Genomic DNA, 17,691 nt, shown 5'->3' on the forward strand with positions numbered 1-17,691 from the left:
TTCCAAGGATAGATGATTTGTTCGATCAACTCAAAGGAGCCAGTGTATTCTCAAAAATAGATTTAAGGTCTGGTTATCATCAACTGAAGATCAGACCAGAGGATATATCTAAGACCGCTTTCCGCACAAGATATGGTCACTATGAATTCATTGTCATGCCATTTGGTCTAACCAATGCACCGGCAGTATTCATGGACCTTATGAATCGAGTTTTCCATCCATACTTAGACAAATTTGTCTTAGTGTTTATAGATGATATCCTCATCTATTCTAAGAATGACCAAGAACATGAAAATCATTTGAGAATCATCCTGGAGACATTAAAGACGGAGAAGTTGTTCGCCAAATTCAGCAAGTGCGAATTTTGGCTGAAAGAAGTAATGTTTCTAGGGCACATCGTATCAGCAGATGGAATCAAGGTGGACCCCGCCAAGGTGCAAGCAGTGCGCGAGTGGAAATCACCAACCACACCTAATGAAATCCGAAGTTTCTTAGGTTTGGCAGGATACTACCGGAGATTCATCGAAGGATTCTCTAAAATAGCGAGACCAATGACGCAATTACTTCGTAAAGGAATCAAGTATAAGTGGAACGAAGAGTGTGAAGCCAGCTTCCAAGAGCTGAAGAAGAAATTGACAACTGCACCAGTGCTAGCAGTTCCAGCAGCCGATAAAGAATACGTGATATTCACAGACGCGTCCAAAAATGGGCTAGGTTGTGTGTTGATGCAAGAAGGGAAGGTCATCGCCTACGCCTCGCGACAACTAAGGCCACATGAATTGAACTACCCCACTCATGATCTGGAACTAGCAGCAATTGTTCATGCTTTGAAAATTTGGAGACACCATCTATACGGAGTTAGATGTGAAATCTTCACTGATCACAAAAGCCTTAAGTATTTTTTCGAGCAGAAAGACTTGAACATGAGACAGAGAAGATGGCTCGAGCTCGTGAAGGATTATGATTGCGGTATCAACTACCACCCGGGAAAAGCTAATGTAGTAGCTGATGCTTTAAGTCGTAAAACTCAATCCGAGTTAGGACTTCTTCTCACTCAAGAAGACACGCTTGTAAGGGATTTTGACAAATTGAAGATAGAAGTGGTTCAGCCACCGGCAACGACAAGAGCAATTATTGCAACTCTAGTAGCCGTCCCAGACCTCAGAGAAAGGATCGTCAGTGCCCAGAGAGCGGATGAGAGCTTGGAAAAAGTTCGTCTCAAGATCCGAACAGGCACGCCAGGAGGCTACCAAGAGGCAAAGGATAACGCAGTTCTTTTTGAAGGAAGATTGTGTGTTCCCCATAACGAGGAACTGAGAAACGAGATCATGAGTGAAGCTCATGACACGCCCTATACCGCTCATCCCGGAAGTACCAAAATGTACCAAGATCTAAAACAGAAATTTTGGTGGGACGGGATGAAACGAGATATAGCCTCGTTTGTAGAGCGTTGCCTTGCATGCCAGCAAGTGAAAGCTTTACATCAACGACCATATGGGAAATTACAGCCATTGGAAATCCCAGAATGGAAATGGGAGCACATAGCGATGGATTTCGTGACGGGTCTACCCAAGACAAATAGGGGCAACACAGCTATTTGGGTAATAGTAGACCGTCTCACGAAGAGCGCTCATTTTATACCGATTCTGTCACAGCCCGCCCTAACTAGGGATAGTTAGGCCGAGTGATCCACGACTAGGGATAGGGTTAAAGAAGAAGGGGAAGAAAAGGGGCGCCATTTATAGCTGTAAAACTTACTCATCTTAATAAAACTCGTCATTTTTATTCATTAATACTCAATTGAAAACAGTCTATGAAAAACAGCATAAAACTTAATTAATATCATTAATCAAGTTATACATCATATGAAACCATTCTATTAAGACTCAAAGTATGACATAACATACTATAACATCAACAACATCTTGCAGCGGAAAGTAGCTAGACATATGTATGAAGACATATTCTAGACAGGTTAACTATTTATTAACAACCCTGGAGACTCCGCTCATTGCAGCACCATCACCACATTAGCTCAACCTGCACATTTAGAAAACATATGCAGGGCTGAGTACAAAAGTACTCAGTGGGCACGTATGCCTAAGTATAAAAATACATGCTTCAAAACTGTAAATTGTCATGCCATCATAAACAGTACAGCAAGGGAGTTTTTCGCTAAAAAGGCCCAAGCTTACTAAATTCATTTGTGATTCTTAAAGTTCGTCTGCAGACTAAGTTCTCTTGTAATCTATCATATCTGGAACTTTGTGCCGGAGAGGTGGCCACCTCTCACGAACACTTGACCGGCCAACCCGCTAGATGACTCACGGTCACTGGTGTACACTAGCCCTGGCAGGATAGCTATCAACTGCTCAAGACCCGAATTCGATTGCATCATTGGCAAAGCCAAAGCAGATAGATATCATACTAAAATTTAAACATTTTATGGCAAGACAATACTTGAAATAACTTTAACTCAAAGATTTTGTCATGAAATAACTTGCTTGAACGTAACATTTAAACTCATTTGATATATATATGAAACTGAAATTAACAGTTAGATCATCTCATGCATTCATTCGTATAAGAGGCCTACGACACGCAGGGGATCTCTATATACGTATAGTAAAAGTAATGCCCACCTGATACGCTTAATGAAATAGAAGTCTTTGCTTGTTCACTCTACACTGCCACTCAAACCTTCATTATAATGAGGTTCCCAAGTAAGATTGAATAATAAGTAAGGAAATAGAAAGTAAATCTTGAATGAAACTTCTATCACTTGAAAGTTGCATCCTCTAATCTGAGTATTCTACTTATATGGAGTTAACTAAAAGCAAATAGTAACATCACATCTCTTGGGATATCTCAACTTGAGAAAAGCTTAAGAGTAAACTAATCCATTCTATATAGATTAGCTTACAATTAATAACTAAACATCAATCACTTAGCACAGTTCTATTAATAACTTGCTCAAGTAGGAAATCTCAAATATGTAATCATATATGAATCTCAACTTTGAAATATCATATAAAATCATCCTCTTTAAAGAAAAATACAAACTTTACATTTTTAGAAATCTCTCGAGTCTATTTTTATTATAAAGTTACAAAAATACAATACATCAAGTGTATGAGAAGTTATATCACAAAAGGCAGAATCTACCACTGAACTTCGCTGCTTCGCGCAGTACATTTCAGAAAATAATTTAGCATATCTAATGGTCTCGGATTTAGCTGAAATTTTGCAGAGAACGACTACACATGATGAAGTTATTACAGTAAAAATTTCAAGTTATTTGGACTACGAAAACATCATCAAAAGTACCCCGAAACATACTGTTCTGTCCAACCCGAAATCTGACAGCAATGCTCATTGACATATCACTCATATTTTCCTCAAATAACAGCTATAGGAACACATTAGCATGCTTTAGCTTAACTTAATTCTAAACAATTACTAACTTGAAACATGTAGTAATCAACATGATACAAGAGGCAAAATCGTTTTCTTCCACAACAGCCTATTTCTCGAAATAGCAAGAAGAAGAGATAGGAGAATTTCTTCTATTCAACTATCAATAAGACTTAATCCAAGATTTCTCACCTTAATATACGTTTCTGGATGAATATAGGTGTGATTTTTTTGGAGTGATTCTTGGAGCTTGGATCGACAAACATGGAGGTTGAGGAAAAGAAGAGGGATACGGCACCTTGGTAGAAGAAGGGAGAAAAGGAAGGTTGTCTTTCCTTATAATAATCATAAAGTCCACTATACTTATCCAATAAAATACACCTATTATTAAAATCTATAAAATTGCTATTATAGAAATAGCACTATATAACCTTCAATCAAGCACTTTAGGAACAAACTCTTCTTATAACTATCGAGCCACACATCACATACAAAATAAAATATGAGTATGTGTGGGTTTAAAATTCTACACCTTAACTAACTCACAAAATAATTCTAACATTTCCTTTCATAACTTAATAATATAAAACCTCACTTGAATAATTTGAAAAATAATCTCAATAATTAAGAAATAATAATAAATCTAATATTTATGCTTTAATAATAAATCATCACTTATTAAAATAAGAAAGCTCAAAGATAAATAATTAAATAACATCCGTCACTTCAATTAGTCGAGCAATAAGTCGAATAATAATATTTCTTATTTATCACCATTCTCATCTCTGAAAAACAATAGAATAATCCCTTTAACTAGGAATTATAAACTTGCTTCAAAGAATAAAATTAATAAAGGATGCAAATTAAAAGCTCAGGATTTTATAATAATATCCCATCTCATCTCTGATTCTACTTCTCTTTCTTCCTTTAGATAATAGAAAATAGAAATAATATTAATAATATATACTGTAGTGAAAATGCTGGGTGTTACAGTAGGTTAGACCTTTTAGGATATTAACCTGTTAGTCGTTAAATATCTCGTTTCGTCTCGTTTTAACGACTAACTACACATACTCTTCGTTACTCGCCCTCTCAACTCCTACTCACTTTCATTACACTCGTAATTCTATATAAATATAGAAAACGTAAGCTCGTTCTCGAAATTCTGATAAACGAGCTCGGTTCGTTTATCGAGAAATCCCGATTTACTATTCACTCATCGTCCAAAAATAAAAACTTTCATTATTGGACTCGTATCGAAAAACTAAGAATATTTCTCGACGACGTGCATGTAAGATTTTGAAAGTCGACAAAAAGACGAAATAGCAGTATTTTACTATTCATCGTCAAAAAGTCAAAAATTTCAAAAACGTCTTAACGGACTCAGATTTCACTTCCGAATTCATCTTTCTCATTCAAATAATTATCTCGAATTATTCAAATACTCAAACTCAAATACGAATATAAAATCACACATCATTCTCACATCATCAAAAGAACATCTCAATATAAAAAAAAATAACAATAAAACTTCATATAACTTCTCATTTCTTTACAAAGTAATCAAACAAGGGATCTATACCCTAATCACTCAAACTCAAGCAATTAAACACGTCATCAAAAGCCCGGGTATTACATACCCTCCCCCTTAAAAATAAATTTCGTCCCGAAATTTGTACCTCCTGCAAATATTTCGGGTACTTCTCTCACATCTTATCCTTAAGCTCTCTTTCCACTTCATTCTAACTATAACGTCTCCACTGGACTTTAACCAGTGCAATCGAATTATTTCTCAATTGCCGAATCTTATGATTTAGCATCATCTGAGGTCTCTCTCTTCATAACTCAAGTCTAGTTCTAAGATCATTTCTTCTTAGTAAACCACATGGTTTGGGTCGAAAATATATCTTCTCAATTGTGACACGTGGAACACATTATGCACATTTTCAAAGCTAGGTGGCAAAGCCAACATGTACGCTATTGGACATATCTTTTGCAATATCTCATAAGGACTTATAACTCTGGGTCTAAGTTGTCCTTTAACTCCAAATCTATTCATCCCCTTTGAGGGTGAAACCTTCAAGAAAACTTTGTCTCCTATCTCGAAACTTTGTCTCACATCTTATAGGCAAACTCAATTAGTGGCAACACATTCTCCCGATGTACTCCTTTATCAAGGATAGTAGTTCTTATCATATCTTCTATCGTCTGCTATGCTAAAATTCATCCTTGTACCCAACTCTTTCTGTAACTCATCCAAAAACGTGATGTAATATATATTTTTTTTAGGTGATCTACACCGGTACTCAATGCAATCTTATAATCTCACGAACATACAATTGTGCTAACTTATCTGGTCCATATGCGATTAGGATCGGTATGAAATGTGCAGATTTTGTTAGTCGATCTACAATCACCCAAATTGTTGTATTTCCTCTTTGACTTTTCGGTAAAGCTATCACAAAATCCATCGCTATGTGATCCCATTTCCACTCGGGAATCTCCAACGGTTTTAACTTCCCATAGGGTCGTTGGTGTAATGCTTTCACTTACTGACAAGCTAAGCATCGCTCTACAAACGAAGCTATGTCTCGTTTCATTCCGTCCCACAAAAATCTATTTTTCACAACCTGATACATCTTTGTGCCTCCTGGGTGGGCGGTGTAAGGCGTGTCATGAGTCTCACTCATGATCGTATTCTTAAGTTCATCATCGCGGGGAATGCATATTCTCCCCTCAAATAAGATAGCATTGTCTGATGCTTTTTGGTAACTCTTGAGATCTCATGCTCTTATCCTTTCTCGTAACTTGTTCATTGTCTCATCTTTCCTTGTGTTTCAATCACCATTTTCCTCAAACTAGGCATCGTCGCAATAATACTCGCTATCGTCCCTGGTGGTTTTATCATCTCTATCCTCATCTTGTCAAAGTCCTTTATAAGCTCATCCTCTCTCGTGAGAAGACATCCTTACTTTGACGAGACCTTTCGGCTCAATGCGTTGGCTACTACATTGGCCTTGCCAGGGTGATAGTTAATGTCGCAGTTAACATCCTTTACTAATCTGAGTCATCTCCTTTGCCTCATGTTAATATCCTTATGCTTGAAAAAGTATTTCAAAGTTTTGTGGTCCGTGAAAATCTCACATCTAACTCCGTAGAGATGATGTCTCCAAATTTTCAGGGCATGCACAACGGCTACAATCTCTAAATCATACGTTGGATAATTTATCTCGTGGGGTCTAAGTTGTCGTGATGCATAGACTATAACTCTTCCTTCTTGCATCAAAACACATCCTAGCTCATTCTTTGACGCATCTGTGTAGATGGTATACTCTTTATCCATTTCCGGGACTAGCAGCACTGGTGCTGTAGTCAATTTCCTTTAAGCTCTTAAAAACTCTCTTTACACTCCTCTTTCCAATTGTACTTAACTTCTTTTCTCGGTCTTGCTATCATGGAAAATCCTTTAATAAACCTCTGATAGTATCCTGCTAAGCCTAAAAAGTTGCGAATCTCGTTAGGCGTAGTTGGTGATCTCCACTCATGTACAACTTGTACCTTGACGGGTCAACTTTAATTCCTTCGGATGATACAATATGTCCTAGAAAAGTTACTTCGTTCAACCAAAACTCGCACTTGGTGAATTTGGCAAAAAGCTTCTCAACTCTTAGCGTTTCCAACATCGTTCTCAAATGTTTTGGCGCTCCTGCTCATTCTTCGAATAGATGAGAATATCATCTATGAAAACTAGGATAAATTTATCTAGTTATTGATGGAACACTCGATTCATGTGATCCATGAAAACTACTGGTGCCTTCGTCAAACCGAATGGCATAACTATGAACTCATAATGCTCATAGCTCATTTGAAAAGCTGTCTTAGGTATATCCTTCTGTCAGAATTTCAACTGGTGGTAATCTGATCCCAAGTCAACTTTCAAGAAAAAGCTCGCTCCTCGTAATTGATCAAACAAGTCATCTATCCTCGGCAAAGGATATTTGTTCTTGAGTGTCAATTTATTCAGCTCTCGATAATCTATGCACATTCTTAACGTGCCATCCTTCTTTTTGACAAAAAGGACTGGTGCTCCCCACGGGGATACACTAGGTCTAATAAAACCTAACTCGAGCAATTCTTGTAGCTGAATCTTCAGCTCTTGTAGCTCCTTAGGCGCCATTCTATAGGGTGCCTTCGACACTAGTGCTGATCCAGGTTCTAGGTCGATAGTGAACTCCAACTGTCTTGTTGGTGGCAATCCTGGTAAGACCTTGGGAAATACATCTCTATATTCCCTTACCACTGCTACATCCTCAAAGTTTTTACTTGATTCTCCTTCATCCTTCAAGTAAACTAGGTAAGCTTGTGCTCCTTTCTTCTTTACCAATTTCGACGCCTGAAGTGCCGAAACGATTGGAACTCTCTTCTTTCTATCAATGCCGTGAAAACATGTCTGTTCCTTCCCAGGTGGTTGGAAAATTATCTATCTCTTCTTACAATCAATCGGGGCAAAGTTCTCTGCTAACCAGTCCATCCTTAGAATAATGTCTACGTTCCATATAGGCATTAAGTGCAAGGTTCTTGTTTTCATCTTTAGTGATTCTAACTTAAACTCTAATTTAGAAATCATGTGAGAAACTGTAGTAGCTCTTCCTACAGGAGTGATTACTCTCAACTTGGGACTAGCTCGTTTTGGTTCGAGTTTGAAGGTAACATGCTTCAAACACTTAAAGAATGCGAGGCTCCTGTATTAAACAGGATTCTAACTGATGCATCCAATAACTTGCCCATACTACCTTAAAGTCCTGCCTTAAACCGGCACATAAAACTCAGACATCTCTTCATCAGTATCCATCTTCTGATGAGCAAATCGTGATAGCTCACAGAATTCTCGGTTATACTCTACAACCGATTTCTTTCCTTGCATCAAACTTCGATAGTCAGCCTCTCGCTGCTTACTGTACTCCTTGGTACATATTTCTCAAGAGTAGCCTTGAATTGTTCTCAGGTGTAGTTTACCAGTTGCTCGGGTGTTAAAGTCCTCTGACGTGCCTTTCACTAGTCTTATACATCAAAAGAATCTACTAGGATAACTCAAAAGTTGTAAGGGTTCAACCCTAGAATGACATCAAAACAAATTGTTCAAGAGACTCAAATAAATGACCAGAGGGTAGAATGAAGTAACTACCAGGTCGAACAAAAATGACCTAGAGTAAAAACCCATCTGGCTATTCAACCGAAAGTTGAAACACATGGGTTTATAAACCCAAAACACGTCTACTGAGATTTGGATCATGCGGACTGGCCAGGTCCAACATAATCACTCCCCAGTCACACGGGATATACTATCCCGAACTTGGAAATTCTGTGTCTTCTAAACCCTCAACATACTATATTTAACAAAACTTAAGTTCACACCAGCAAGCTAAAAGCTTAAACTCAGGGTCCTATGTTCTAGACTCTTGTTTCAAAAGTTCAATATTTTTCGACTCTCCTCTCATGTTGCGGTGGTGGTGGCGGAGTATTATCCCGCCTATCCTTCACATCACACTCTTGATGACATCTTTGAGGCATTTTTGAAATCACAAAAGGAAAACTCAACTCGACCAACGCTCTAAGCATCCTCGAAACTCAAGTTCAATTTACTAACTCAACTTTAAGGAAACCCTCACGGTCACCTTAACATTCATCTGTAAGGCAATAAGCACTCACGAAATGCTAACAAAAAGACCTCTCTGGTCTACCTAATATATCCATCAGTAGAATGCCTCTTTTTAGAGGACTTACATAAAGGGGTTATATAAACCCTACAAAAACCATAGTATCTATCGTAATGTCCCTTCTAAACCGACACCATTAATAGTACTATGTATCGGCCTGGACCTCCTACGGTAATTGCTATCAGTTAAGTCATCTAGTTGCTACTTTAGCACACTAGGAACATCCATCTATTTAACATCAGTAGGGTACTATATTCGCATGCTTATCTATCAGTATGTCAAAATCTCAAATATCAGTATCTCCTAAGTAAGTTATATACATCGCAATGTAATTGAAACTAATAAAAAAAAACGAGGGTGTACCGCGCATACTCTCAAGATTATCCTTAGCTCTAGCCTACATCGACTTCTCTTCTCATCCTCATCAACTCTAGCCCCCTTGGCTACTTCTCATCCTCATTATCGTTTATCATTTTATTATCTTTGGTAACTGATACTAAAAGATCGACTCGATATCTACTACACTCTTCTAGAGTCCCTGGTAGAAAACAAGCATCCGGTCAGTAGATCCGTATAGAAAATCTGGGTATCTATAACAAATCCCATCTCCTGTGGGTCCAGCGCTCAAGACGACATGTCCCATCATATTGAGTGACTTTCGTCCTTGCTCAATCCTACCACTCGATTGGTAGCACGGGGACTAGGTGCACGATGCCATCCAGTCTAGTAACAACCATAAGGCTTTCATCCTTTCATAGTCTATGAACATGTGTTTGAAAATCTGCTAGGGTATCTCTGTACCACATATTGTACGCCTCGTCCTCGTATCCGATATTCTCTGAGTTCGATCTCACAACAGTCCACTTTCGTGCAGTGCCAACAGTCCTGGCCAACCTATAAGGAGAACTTAAAGGTGACTCTAGGAACTAACTCTACTTGGCTCCAGCAACAGAAATAAATAAAACATAACTTAGCAAAACTCCTACTAAGTAGTACTGTTATCTTAAAACTCAAGCTCAAAACATCTAAATTCTCATCTCGTCCCATCTTTACTTAGTAGGGAATCTCTCTAAACAATAATATTAGATCCCTTAATCTAAATCATCGTGACTCAGTAAGACAACTCAACAATTCTCTCTCAAAGCCATCTCCAAAGACTATGGCTCATGATACCTCCTCAAGTACCATTAAGGTTGCGTGAGCAAAACTCGCGTCACAAAACAACTCAACATATCGTACAATATCTCATTGCAGCATGCTAATAACTCATCATTAATCATGCTATTATACTCAAGCTCATAACTCAAACTCATAACTCAAACCAACAAGTACTTAAAGCAATTGCTAATTCTCTCAAGCTTTAGCTCTAAGTTCTCATTTCATCCTTCTACTCAGTAGAAAATCTCTCTTAACAATGACATTAGATTCCTTCATCTAAATCATTGTGACTTATCGCAACTGTTCAAACAATTCTCATCACAAAACATCTCAAATACATCACATCATAACTCATAATTATGCATCCTCAATCATATAACATCATATGATATAAACGCTCTCATGATTCATCATGTAACGTCAACATATGCTCTTACAACATAATAACTCATTATTAATCATGTTGTCATCCTCAAACTCAAACTATGCACCTTCAAAGTGTAACATCATAACTCATCATATAACCTCAACATCATGCTCTTCAAAATTTAACGTCAAATAAACTTTGAAATTTTACATACCTCGTTGAGCCTGGTGTGATGGTGCGCTGAGCTCACGGTTGTTAATAACTATTAGTCTAGTGACTCATTCTAGACTAAACTCAAGACTTCTAATTCAGAGCTTTCCTTCGCTCTGATACCATTCTGTCACAGCCCGCCCTAACTAGGGATAGTTAGGCCGAGTGATCCACGACTAGGGATAGGGTTAAAGAAGAAGGGGAAGAAAAGGGGCGCCATTTATAGCTGTAAAACTTACTCATCTTAATAAAACTCGTCATTTTTATTCATTAATACTCAATTGAAAACAGTCTATGAAAAACAGCATAAAACTTAATTAATATCATTAATCAAGTTATACATCATATGAAACCATTCTATTAAGACTCAAAGTATGACATAACATACTATAACATCAACAACATCTTGCAGCGGAAAGTAGCTAGACATATGTATGAAGACATATTCTAGACAGGTTAACTATTTATTAACAACCCTGGAGACTCCGCTCATTGCAGCACCATCACCACATTAGCTCAACCTGCACATTTAGAAAACATATGCAGGGCTGAGTACAAAAGTACTCAGTGGGCACGTATGCCTAAGTATAAAAATACATGCTTCAAAACTGTAAATTGTCATGCCATCATAAACAGTACAGCAAGGGAGTTTTTCGCTAAAAAGGCCCAAGCTTACTAAATTCATTTGTGATTCTTAAAGTTCGTCTGCAGACTAAGTTCTCTTGTAATCTATCATATCTGGAACTTTGTGCCGGAGAGGTGGCCACCTCTCACGAACACTTGACCGGCCAACCCGCTAGATGACTCACGGTCACTGGTGTACACTAGCCCTGGCAGGATAGCTATCAACTGCTCAAGACCCGAATTCGATTGCATCATTGGCAAAGCCAAAGCAGATAGATATCATACTAAAATTTAAACATTTTATGGCAAGACAATACTTGAAATAACTTTAACTCAAAGATTTTGTCATGAAATAACTTGCTTGAACGTAACATTTAAACTCATTTGATATATATATGAAACTGAAATTAACAGTTAGATCATCTCATGCATTCATTCGTATAAGAGGCCTACGACACGCAGGGGATCTCTATACGTATAGTAAAAGTAATGCCCACCTGATACGCTTAATGAAATAGAAGTCTTTGCTTGTTCACTCTACACTGCCACTCAAACCTTCATTATAATGAGGTTCCCAAGTAAGATTGAATAATAAGTAAGGAAATAGAAAGTAAATCTTGAATGAAACTTCTATCACTTGAAAGTTGCATCCTCTAATCTGAGTATTCTACTTATATGGAGTTAACTAAAAGCAAATAGTAACATCACATCTCTTGGGATATCTCAACTTGAGAAAAGCTTAAGAGTAAACTAATCCATTCTATATAGATTAGCTTACAATTAATAACTAAACATCAATCACTTAGCACAGTTCTATTAATAACTTGCTCAAGTAGGAAATCTCAAATATGTAATCATATATGAATCTCAACTTTGAAATATCATATAAAATCATCCTCTTTAAAGAAAAATACAAACTTTACATTTTTAGAAATCTCTCGAGTCTATTTTTATTATAAAGTTACAAAAATACAATACATCAAGTGTATGAGAAGTTATATCACAAAAGGCAGAATCTACCACTGAACTTCGCTGCTTCGCGCAGTACATTTCAGAAAATAATTTAGCATATCTAATGGTCTCGGATTTAGCTGAAATTTTGCAGAGAACGACTACACATGATGAAGTTATTACAGTAAAAATTTCAAGTTATTTGGACTACGAAAACATCATCAAAAGTACCCCGAAACATACTGTTCTGTCCAACCCGAAATCTGACAGCAATGCTCATTGACATATCACTCATATTTTCCTCAAATAACAGCTATAGGAACACATTAGCATGCTTTAGCTTAACTTAATTCTAAACAATTACTAACTTGAAACATGTAGTAATCAACATGATACAAGAGGCAAAATCGTTTTCTTCCACAACAGCCTATTTCTCGAAATAGCAAGAAGAAGAGATAGGAGAATTTCTTCTATTCAACTATCAATAAGACTTAATCCAAGATTTCTCACCTTAATATACGTTTCTGGATGAATATAGGTGTGATTTTTTTGGAGTGATTCTTGGAGCTTGGATCGACAAACATGGAGGTTGAGGAAAAGAAGAGGGATACGGCACCTTGGTAGAAGAAGGGAGAAAAGGAAGGTTGTCTTTCCTTATAATAATTCATAAAGTCCACTATACTTATCCAATAAAATACACCTATTATTAAAATCTATAAAATTGCTATTATAGAAATAGCACTATATAACCTTCAATCAAGCACTTTAGGAACAAACTCTTCTTATAACTATCGAGCCACACATCACATACAAAATAAAATATGAGTATGTGTGGGTTTAAAATTCTACACCTTAACTAACTCACAAAATAATTCTAACATTTCCTTTCATAACTTAATAATATAAAACCTCACTTGAATAATTTGAAAAATAATCTCAATAATTAAGAAATAATAATAAATCTAATATTTATGCTTTAATAATAAATCATCACTTATTAAAATAAGAAAGCTCAAAGATAAATAATTAAATAACATCCGTCACTTCAATTAGTCGAGCAATAAGTCGAATAATAATATTTCTTATTTATCACCATTCTCATCTCTGAAAAACAATAGAATAATCCCTTTAACTAGGAATTATAAACTTGCTTCAAAGAATAAAATTAATAAAGGATGCAAATTAAAAGCTCAGGATTTTATAATAATATCCCATCTCATCTCTGATTCTACTTCTCTTTCTTCCTTTAGATAATAGAAAATAGAAATAATATTAATAATATATACTGTAGTGAAAATGCTGGGTGTTACAGTAGGTTAGACCTTTTAGGATATTAACCTGTTAGTCGTTAAATATCTCGTTTCGTCTCGTTTTAACGACTAACTACACATACTCTTCGTTACTCGCCCTCTCAACTCCTACTCACTTTCATTACACTCGTAATTCTATATAAATATAGAAAACGTAAGCTCGTTCTCGAAATTCTGATAAACGAGCTCGGTTCGTTTATCGAGAAATCCCGATTTACTATTCACTCATCGTCCAAAAATAAAAACTTTCATTATTGGACTCGTATCGAAAAACTAAGAATATTTCTCGACGACGTGCATGTAAGATTTTGAAAGTCGACAAAAAGACGAAATAGCAGTATTTTACTATTCATCGTCAAAAAGTCAAAAATTTCAAAAACGTCTTAACGGACTCAGATTTCACTTCCGAATTCATCTTTCTCATTCAAATAATTATCTCGAATTATTCAAATACTCAAACTCAAATACGAATATAAAATCACACATCATTCTCACATCATCAAAAGAACATCTCAATATAAAAAAAAATAACAATAAAACTTCATATAACTTCTCATTTCTTTACAAAGTAATCAAACAAGGGATCTATACCCTAATCACTCAAACTCAAGCAATTAAACACGTCATCAAAAGCCCGGGTATTACAGATTCCAATTACCCATGGATCGGAGAAACTAGCCCAACTGTACATTCGTGAGATTGTACGGCTACATGGAATACCAATATCCATTACTTCAGATAGAGATTCAAAATTTACTTCTAGATTTTGGATCAGTTTACAGAAAGAGTTGGGAACGAGATTAAACTTTAGCACCGCCTTTCACCCTCAAACAGATGGACAATCAGAAAGGACAATTCAGACCCTTGAAGATATGTTGAGGACAGTGGTGCTAGACCGAGGAGGAAGTTGGGAATCAGTGCTGCCGTTAATCGAATTCGCCTACAACAATAGTTACCAGGCAACCATTGATATGGCACCTTATGAGGCGCTGTATGGAAGGAAGTGTAGATCACCACTTTACTGGGATGAAGTGGGTGAAAGAAAAATCCTTGGGCCAGATGCAGTAAGCGAGATGATTGAGACCATCCGCCAGATTAGAGCAAGAATTAAAGAGGCCCAGGACAGACAGAAGTCTTATGCTGATACCCGACGAACTGAACTACAATTTCATATTGGAGACAAGGTTTTCCTTAAAATATCACCCTCGAAAGGGATCGTTAGATTCGGTGTTAAGGGTAAGTTGAGACCCCGTTTTGTAGGACCTTATGAGATCCTTGAAAGAATAGGTCCCGTAGCGTATAGGTTGGCACTGCCACCTAGCTTTGGAAACGTCCACAATGTGTTCCACGTGTCACAGCTGAGACGGTACGTGTTTGACCCCAAACACGTGATTCACCAAGATGAAATGATTCTTAACCCAGACTTGACGTACGAGGAAAAAACCTGAAGCCATTTTGGACCGAAAGGTGCAAGAGTTAAGGAATAAATCGATCGCGTCAGTCAAAATACTGTGGAGACACCATGGACCGGAAGAAGCAACGTGGGAACTTGAGGACCAAATGAAAGAAAAATACCCAGAACTTTTCACATAGGTATACAAATTTCGGGACGAAATTTTTGTTAAGAGGGGTAGTATGTAACAACCCGCTCTTTTATTATATTTTTAAATCCAGTAATATGATATTATTATTTCATCTTTCAGTAAATCAAGCCCAGTAATTATTTATGATTTAAATTCAGCTTATGACCTTGGATTATATTCAATTAAGCAGGATTATTATTTTATTACCAAGTCAGTAGCTTCGCGTAAATAAAACCGCGATGAGAATTATTGAGTAAGCCAATAATTATTTATTTCAGATTCATAACTGACTTAGTTAAGTCACGTTATTTATTAATCACAATAGAATTATTTTTCTATTTTTATTATTATTTCTTGAGTCGTGAATTTATTCCGGTTTATGAAGAATTAAATCTACGGATTTAATTTAGAATTTATTCTAGCTAAGAAAGGAAGCAGATATCGAGTAGTTTTATAAACACGCGATATTAACAAAACCCGGTAGTTGGATTTTATTTAAAAAAAAAAGATGCAATACAATATTACAGATATATAAATTCCAAGACAAGAATTATTGCTTCTGTTTATACTTCACTTTACAAACCCCTATTTTTCTATCTATCTACCAACATTAAAAAAAAAATGGAATAGTGTATGTGTGTGAAGAAAATCTGCAGATATCCTTTAAGCATGCTCAAGCATGCTCAGCCATCTATTGACATTTTTTTTTGACTCCAGCTCCAGCAGCATATCTGCAAAATTTTCACACCCGAACACCTTCATTTGGTTTCAGTTTTCAACAAACAAATCTAATCTCATTAATTCTTCAACCAAAATCTCAAGTATTCAACAGACAAATCTAATTTGTCAGCAGCAAATATAATCTCATTGAATTCTTCAATCACGCCTAAACTTAGCCGCACTATTCACCATATTTTTCACACTAGCAGCTTCAGTATTTACTCCCTATAAAAGGCATCCTCACTTACCTAAAATCCTTAGCAGCTGCAAAGAATTTTAGACGAAACAAGATCACCATATATAACTCAGCAACAACAACCAACAAACAAAACTTTCAAGGTATTCACTATCTCATTTGCACGCTTCGGTTTAATTAGGAATACAGAATGGTAGAGAACCTACATATGCATCAATGGACATAGCAAATATAGCAAACCATTCGTTTCTGTGATACATAATGAGCTATTATATGTTGTAAATAAGAATACAGAAAACCAAGTTTTCATTCCAAAATCAAGTCTTTATACAAAGTTGAATTTTCTGAAAATTATTCAAATTTACGAACCTATCGTGAGTGATAAAACGAGAGAGAAAGGATGGTGGATTGTCGGAGCTCTGCGACTCACGGCGACGGCGGCTCCGGGAGAGGCGGCTGCCGGGCTCTTGCTGCCAACAGCAGCGGTCGGCGGCGGCGCTCCTCCAGCGAGCCACTGACCACCGGACGAGCCTGCAGCAACTCCAGGCCGCGACTCCGGCGAAGCAGACCAGCCAGCGGCGACTCCATGAACAGCAGCGGACGGCGCGACTCCATGAACAGCAGCGGTCGGCGCGACTCCGTGAACAGCAGCAGTCGACGGTTTCAGGCGAGGAGCTCGCCTTGGTCCTCCACGAGCAGTCAGCGGCAGCAGCTCCACGCGGCGGCCTCGCTGGCGACCGGAACGGCCAGGACGCGGGGAGGGGATGGCCGGAATCGAGCGAGAGAGAGAGATGTTGAGCAGTGTCCGATTCTTGATTTTAGAGAGATGATGAATAGTGTGTGAGTGTGTTATGAGAAAGAGAAAGAGATGTGCAGTGTTTCTTCCTTAATAATTGAGAGAGAGGGAGTGTATGCTTTAAAAAAAAAAAAGGGGAAGAATCGATGATGATGGTGATTAAAGAAAATGGTGGGTTAGGCTTTTAAAGAAAATGGGGAACCGATGTTAGTGAAAAAAAAAAGAGAGATAAGGAATTTTTACTTTAAAAAAAAAAATAGAGAGGGATTTGTTGATATAAAGTGTGTGTGTGCGTGTGGTGAATTGAGAGAGAGAGAGAGGTAATATAAAATGTGAGGTGTTTTATTGTAGGAGTGAAAATGATGGGTAGTGCTTTATTTTAAAGAAAGTGTCGATTTTGTGGGTTTACATGAGTGCTATAAATTTTAAAAAAAAAAATTTCTTAATGATGTGTCGATTTTGTTGTTTATGAGGATTTAAAATTTCTGACCAAAAAGAAAAAAAGAAAATAGGGTATTTTAATTGTGGCAGTATTGATTTTAGAGAGAGATGCAGTATAAAAAAAAAAAAAAAAAAAAAAAAAAAGAGAGAGAGAGAACGTGTCTTGCTTGGAAAGAAAGGGATAACCGAGAATTAGTGGGAGAA

At 37.0% G+C, this 17,691-nt stretch overlaps 3 long non-coding RNA genes across 3 annotated transcripts; all 3 read right to left on the reverse strand.

Annotated features, from left to right (window-relative positions):
• Positions 1-1,814: 1,814 nt before the first annotated feature.
• On the reverse strand, positions 1,815-3,756 carry LOC130996004 (uncharacterized). The gene is made up of 3 exons (XR_009092326.1): positions 3,607-3,756; positions 2,643-2,700; positions 1,815-2,040 (listed from the first exon to the last, which is right to left on the reverse strand). It is a non-coding gene; the product is annotated as an uncharacterized LOC130996004 (long non-coding RNA).
• Positions 3,757-11,161: 7,405 nt separating this feature from the next.
• LOC130996003 (uncharacterized) lies at positions 11,162-13,110 on the reverse strand. The gene is made up of 3 exons (XR_009092325.1): positions 12,952-13,110; positions 11,988-12,045; positions 11,162-11,387 (listed from the first exon to the last, which is right to left on the reverse strand). It is a non-coding gene; the product is annotated as an uncharacterized LOC130996003 (long non-coding RNA).
• A 2,691-nt stretch (positions 13,111-15,801) lies between these two features.
• LOC130996038 (uncharacterized) lies at positions 15,802-17,200 on the reverse strand. Its single transcript, XR_009092369.1, has 2 exons — positions 16,620-17,200; positions 15,802-16,065 (listed from the first exon to the last, which is right to left on the reverse strand). It is a non-coding gene; the product is annotated as an uncharacterized LOC130996038 (long non-coding RNA).
• Between the last annotated feature and the right edge of the window lie 491 nt (positions 17,201-17,691).

The sequence above is a fragment of the Salvia miltiorrhiza genome, chromosome 7 (assembly GCF_028751815.1).
Source record: "Salvia miltiorrhiza cultivar Shanhuang (shh) chromosome 7, IMPLAD_Smil_shh, whole genome shotgun sequence".
NCBI classification, from domain to species: Eukaryota; Viridiplantae; Streptophyta; class Magnoliopsida; order Lamiales; family Lamiaceae; genus Salvia; species Salvia miltiorrhiza.